Source organism: Pangasianodon hypophthalmus, chromosome 18 (assembly GCF_027358585.1).
Source record: "Pangasianodon hypophthalmus isolate fPanHyp1 chromosome 18, fPanHyp1.pri, whole genome shotgun sequence".
Taxonomy (NCBI): Eukaryota; Metazoa; Chordata; class Actinopteri; order Siluriformes; family Pangasiidae; genus Pangasianodon; species Pangasianodon hypophthalmus.
Genome location: NC_069727.1, coordinates 15,109,422 through 15,115,570, shown reverse-complemented (window position 1 = coordinate 15,115,570; position 6,149 = coordinate 15,109,422). Strand labels below are relative to the sequence as shown.

Sequence of the window (6,149 nt, the reverse complement as noted above, 5' to 3'; positions counted from 1 at the left end):
TTATTATATAATAAGTTTAACTAAAATCTGTTTTGCTTATCCCTCCTAGCAGTTGCCTTGTACCCCTCATGATGAAGGCCCCCCAAACTTTGAATACCACTGTTTGTGCAGTTTTGGAGGAATTTCAGTGCAGTCAAATAAAGATTGCTTTACTTCGTTGTGCTTTAGCTAAACTATGGAAGCCCATTCATACTAGATACTCTATATGGCCAAAATTATATGGACACCTGAACATCACACCAATATATGAGTCGTTCCCAAATTTTTGCCACAAAGTTGAAAGTACACAGTTGTATAGGATGTCTTTGTATGATGTAGAATTACGATTTCCCTTCCCTGGAACTAAGAGGCCCAAACCTGTTCCAGCATGACAATGCCCCTGTGCACAAAGCGAGCTCCATGGTGTGTGAAGGTTGGAGTGGAAGAACTCGAGTGTCCTGCACAGACCCCTGACCTCAACCCCACTGAACACCTTTGGGATGAACTGGAACACCGACTGCACCCCAGACCTCCTCACCAACATCAGCGCCTGATCTCACTAATGCTCTTGTAGCTGAATGATCACAAATCCCCACAGCCACGCTCCAACATCTAGTGGAAAGCCTTCCCAGAAGAATGGAGCTTATTATAACAGCAAACACAGGGGGAATAAATCTGGAATGAGATGTTCAACAAGCACATATGGGTGTGATGGTCAGGTGTCTACAAACTTTTGGTCATATAGTGTAGAAAGAAAGGAACTGCGTAACATTTTTTCTTGATTTTTGGCAAAATGTTGATTTATTATGTCAAAATTCTGACTTCCAATCTGTTATCTCAAAATTTATTTATTTTTTCTTCCAGTTATTACTGGAAGATTATGTCGGATGTTCACTGGTTCAGTTCTGAGATAAGTAAAAATGTCAAGATAATACGTCAACTTTTTGAAAAGGAAAAATGTTGACATACTGCTGGCAAAAATAAAGAAAACATATGTTGTGCATGTCTTTTTCTTGTCTGGCTGGTGGAAAAGGGCTTCCACAGCAGGCAGTAGCTGTGCATGAGGAGAGAGGGGGTGCATGTGCAGAGCCGGATCCCAAGCTTTCTCCAGGTTTTAGTGGAAGCGGCCCGGAGGGAGGGAAAGGAGACAAGGATGTTCAGTTAGCAGGACTGGAGCAATCTGCCTAGTAGTGAAAGATCAGTGGAAGGCAACGCAAAATTAGTGCAATCGAGGATTATTTTGCATGCGGCTCGTGGATGATGAGTGGTGCTATTCCCCAAGCCTGCTTTTTGATGCCAAACTCGAAGATAGCGCATTGTTTACAATGGTAAGCAACCCATAATGGTAGACAATGGCTCTTATAGTTCTAACAGCTTTTCAGAAATTTCAGAAATTGTCCCAATGTTATGTTTTTTTTTCCCCTGTAGGCTGATCAGAGGAGTCATGTGTCAGAAGCATTAGCACATGCTACCTGATTTTTTTTAAAAAAAGGCTTTATTTATTGGGTTAGCTTGTTATGCTAGCTGAGCATGGTAACAATAACACGCTGTCGTGATGTTTCACTCAGTATTTTGCACCTTTATGGACTCAAACTGCTTAGTTAATACTTGTCAAAAGGTAATATGGAAAGCTAGGAGTGTCAAAACGTCCATAACAAAATACCCTGACTGCAAATGAAGCATTTTGACTGTGCGCTCAACGACGTCACTTCCGGCTGCGTTAAAAAAAAAAACTGCAGCGCGAGAACAAGGAAGTGCTGTGATTTATGGTGCGTTCAAGTCAAGACGGAAAGATCGTATTTACGAGTTGAACGCACCACAAAGTCGTAATTATGAGTGGGATTTGCTCTGAGCTCTGAGTTTCCGAGTCAGGGTGTTGTATCAGTAAGAAAACATGATGGAGCTGAGGGTAAATTAGTTGAAATTGAATGGGGATTTAGCAGTGACATGTCTCTGTCAGGCTTTTTTATTTACAATCAAATAAAACAGAAAGCATATTGCCTGCACAGAATATGATAGCATTGTACAGTTATGATATAATTATTATGTAACGATAAAGTTTACAGTGGCTTCATAAATTTATTAAAAACAAAACAAAAAAAACAACACACACACACACACACACACACACACACACAAAACACACCTGATTCTTTGTTCTTCATTTTCTAGAAGTCGAATTACAAACTCTTGCTGTATTTTTGTAGTTAATTAAGAGAAGGTACACCGCCATCTTCCACCGCACTGACCAAAGTGACTTGAACGCACCTGACATCATAATTACGACTTCCCAACTCATAAATACAAACTTTCCAGGAGCACTTGAACGCACACTTACTCCATCAGAATAGACCCTGTTTCCACTAAACTGTACCACCAGTCAGGGGCTCTGGCCAAATGACCCCAAATGGACATTATGAATTTTCTGTGAGCCAAAGCCTTGACCACCATACAGTTTTTTTCCCCATTTTATCATATGTTTTATATATATTTATCTAAATATATCATATAAATATATCATATATTTTCCCCATATATCATATCATCTGTTATGTGTCACATAAGTGACAACTAAAATAAAGGGATATCTCCTGGACTTCTGTACCAGTCTAGTGGGAAGAGCGAGCTTGTATTTCTTGACACAGCTTTGTAAAGACGTATGTTTGAAAGGGTTATATCTTATTTCTACTGTCACATCCAGCTTTGAATGATACATGGATTTAATACATGCAAGGATGCTTCACGAATCCAGCTTAACTTCTGTTCTTCCTCTGAGTCACTCAGTGTTGTGGAGGAGCTAGTGGAGGTAGATGGACAGGGAAAATTTGTCCAATTTTATTGCTGAACTCTGTGGATAGTGAAAAAGCCTAAAATAGCATGTACACTCTTAATTGTTTGAATGTGACTCTCAGTGACATTTCAAAATAGTAGTGTACAAAATTGTTCTTCATTGCAATATATGTTATGTTAATTTGTAAAGTAAATTACTAAAGAAAAGAGGTGTAAAAAGAGGAGATCTCTCATGACCCTGTTGTAAGTGAAGTGACGCCACATGGGGTCGTGAACTGTAGTTTGGGAACCCCTGCATTATGTTATGTCATTGGGGTGTGTTGTCTTTTACGCCAGTAGAATGCTTCAGTCAGGTCCGATGCAGAGTGGAAGGATAAATCTTGAGAAGGATCTTCACAATAGATGAATGTTATGTGTAGAAGGTCTTCAGACGGAGAAATACGGGAGTGTAGTCTGAGTTCTGTTTCAGCCTTGTCACGCAACTTGTCTCCCTTCCTGTATACCTGAATGTGTGAAAGCCTACCCGATATATAACAAGTTTTTAGGATGTTTATGCCATAACATGTTCAGAGGGGCTTAGCTCATTGTATGATAAAAGGGTCTTCACATGACTTATCTATTTCCTTACGTACATTCTATCCACTTCTCTCATGGGCAGACATATCAGGACAGAACAGCCGTGCAGAATACACTCACAAATAATAAGAATCAATATAAAGAGAATAAAACAGATTTTAAGCGTAAGAGAAAGTAAAGGAAAATCAAATCATTCCACAGGTGTTACCCTCAATAGTACCTCTTTGTGCCTTCTGGAAAGAGAACACACACACCATTTAAAACTCATTTAATGTACATAAACTAACTATATGCTTATATCCTCTAGGGATTCTCAACCAGGTGAATGAAATGTAGCGTGCAGTGTTTGGGAGAAGCGCAGGCTGTAGAAGGCATTTATCAGGTTAAGAAGGCTGTGTTTTTCCTTCGTATTGGTTTAAACTTTTAAATAGCATTTGTGGATGTTTTAATTTAAAATTTAAATATGTCTATTTAAATTGTACAATCTTGATTAGAACATTTGTTCAAATCTAAATCGAGTTAAAACATTAATTCATGTTAACCAAATTACTCATGAAACCCGAATTAATCAGCAAGACAGCACTAGTATGCGGTGAAAAACATGTCGTTTGGTAAAGTTTGAGTATCAAAATTAAATCTGGATAAGGATTCTCTATAATGCATTCTCTAGTATGTCTATTTGATCAAACTATGAAGTAAAAAAAAAAAAGTAGCCTATGCATCATATGCATGATATGCAGCTCATCAAATAAGTTAACATTTCCCCTGTTTTGTAAAGTGCTTTGGTCTGCTGTGCAAAAAAAAAAAAAAAGAGAGAGAGAGACAAGAAAACGGGAAAAGGCCTGGTTATCTCAAGGGAGTGCATGGCAAAGCTCTTGAAGCAATACTGAATATCACATTAGAATGACTTATAATTCGATTATGCTTTACAGCTGTTTACATTTTGCGAGTTGTGCATGTATGTGTGTTTTTTCTTGGGGGCCTTTTTTTTTGTTTGCTTGTTTTAGGTAATATACGTGGCAAGTCTGGTTCCAGTTGCAAACACGATCAAGTTGCAAAGCTCTATGTTCAGAACTTTGTCCAGGAATGTCCCCATGTGCACTGAAGTATCTCTATCGGTGTCTCATTCAGTGTGAACCCCACAGACATTTTTATCCAGTGTGATTTAGATGTAAAGAATAAGGTCCAGTCAGGGAGCTGTTAAATGAGCTGATTTAATAATACAAGTACTGCAAGAAGCAGAATAACTGTTGGAAGAATTGAAAGAGCCACCACACACACACACACACACACACACACGCACACACACACACACAGAGCAATACAGTGAGGAAGCATCTCTGTTTGACTTTCAGTCTCTCATTTACATTACATTCGCAATACACACATGTATTTGTGAATATTTGATGTAAAGCTTACTCAAAAAAAGTCATTATGGGAAATGTAGTGATGTTCTTGTGGTGTGGCTAGCATTGCTCTTCACTGCTCACTGGTTATGTATATCGTACCACACAGCAAATAGTGCCTTATAATTCTTAAAAACAATTGACAATTGAAATGATGTGGTCAAGAGTGAAATGACTGGAATTTCTCGGACTAATCCACTGGTGTGAGCTGTCCTCGGAAGCCCTTTTGAGCCACATTTGGCTCTCAAAAATTGAAGAAAAGCCACATTAAACATTTTTTTGTTTACTTTGAACGCCATAGTATTTTTTTTACATTTATGTTCTTGTCACAATGCAGAATTTTTAGCTTGTCATTATATACCTCATCATTTCATCATTAATTGTGTTGGAGCCAGTGTTAGCTGGTCAACCAAATGGTAGATCAGACAAAGAAACAACATTCATTTAAACACTTGTCACAGGCAGTGATGATTATCTTTTTACTGTTTCTTTTACTGTTGCCACTGTGACTGTTCCTCTCATAACTCAGGGAAGGAGCTAAAGCTATAACTCTGAATTTAGTTGCCTCCAGTTTCTGAATGCACAGTATACAGACAAATGTCTTATATAAGAAACTTTCTGTGTCTGAGCTGTGCATCTGGAGCTCTGTCCATGACTTAAGTTTAATACATTGTAAAAAAAAATCTGTTTTCCACTAATTTATCCAGAACAGCTTACAGGCTCGGTGCAGAACGTCAGGCTGTATACAGTTTGTATTTACAAATCACAGTGTTTATACACATGTAGGAAGTTGCTTTTTTATTGTTTCAGCCTGCAGGAGTTATGGATGCCATTATCTTTCCCGATGCATGCTTTAAATGATCTGAGATGTTGCCATAAACAAGCAGACTGATGTATTGATTTCTCCGTTAAAGCCACTTGATGTTATCAATTTGCAATCATGGAACAATAATCCAGGCATGATGTTTTTACTGTGAATGGATTTTGGGGTGAAATGGCACTTAATTGCATAGTGTTCAGTGATGGACTGTAAATATAGAATGACCCCTGACCTTTGAGAGAGACTTACTCAGACAAAGCCAACACGTTAACAGAATAGCAGTGAAAATGTTCAGATTTTCTCTTGGTCTGTTTAAAGAGATCAAAATTTAATTAACATCTGTTGCCTTTTTTTACGTTACATACCAATTATTTTAATTATTATGTTTTTATTAACGATGTTGGGCCAGCATCAGCAGTTCTGCTGGGAAAATGTAATTTTGTCTGTTGGACCACTGGGGCAGACACACCACCTTTCAGCCACTTTTAATTCCTCCTTGTCAATGTTGGCATAACATTAGCCAGATCGTTATGAAAAGTGTTCCTGTGATAACATTGGGACAACATTGGCATAACGTT

General features: G+C 38.2%; 1 protein-coding gene across 1 annotated transcript in view; it reads left to right on the top strand.

Moving 5' to 3' along the window:
• Positions 1–1,040: 1,040 nt before the first annotated feature.
• The window catches only part of LOC113532299 (xylosyl- and glucuronyltransferase LARGE1), a 73,938-nt gene continuing 68,829 nt past the window's right edge, over positions 1,041–6,149 (top strand). The window contains exon 1 of the mRNA XM_026923621.3: positions 1,041–1,307. The gene's annotated coding sequence lies outside the window, so the exon portion shown is untranslated. The remainder of the gene's footprint in view (positions 1,308–6,149) is intronic.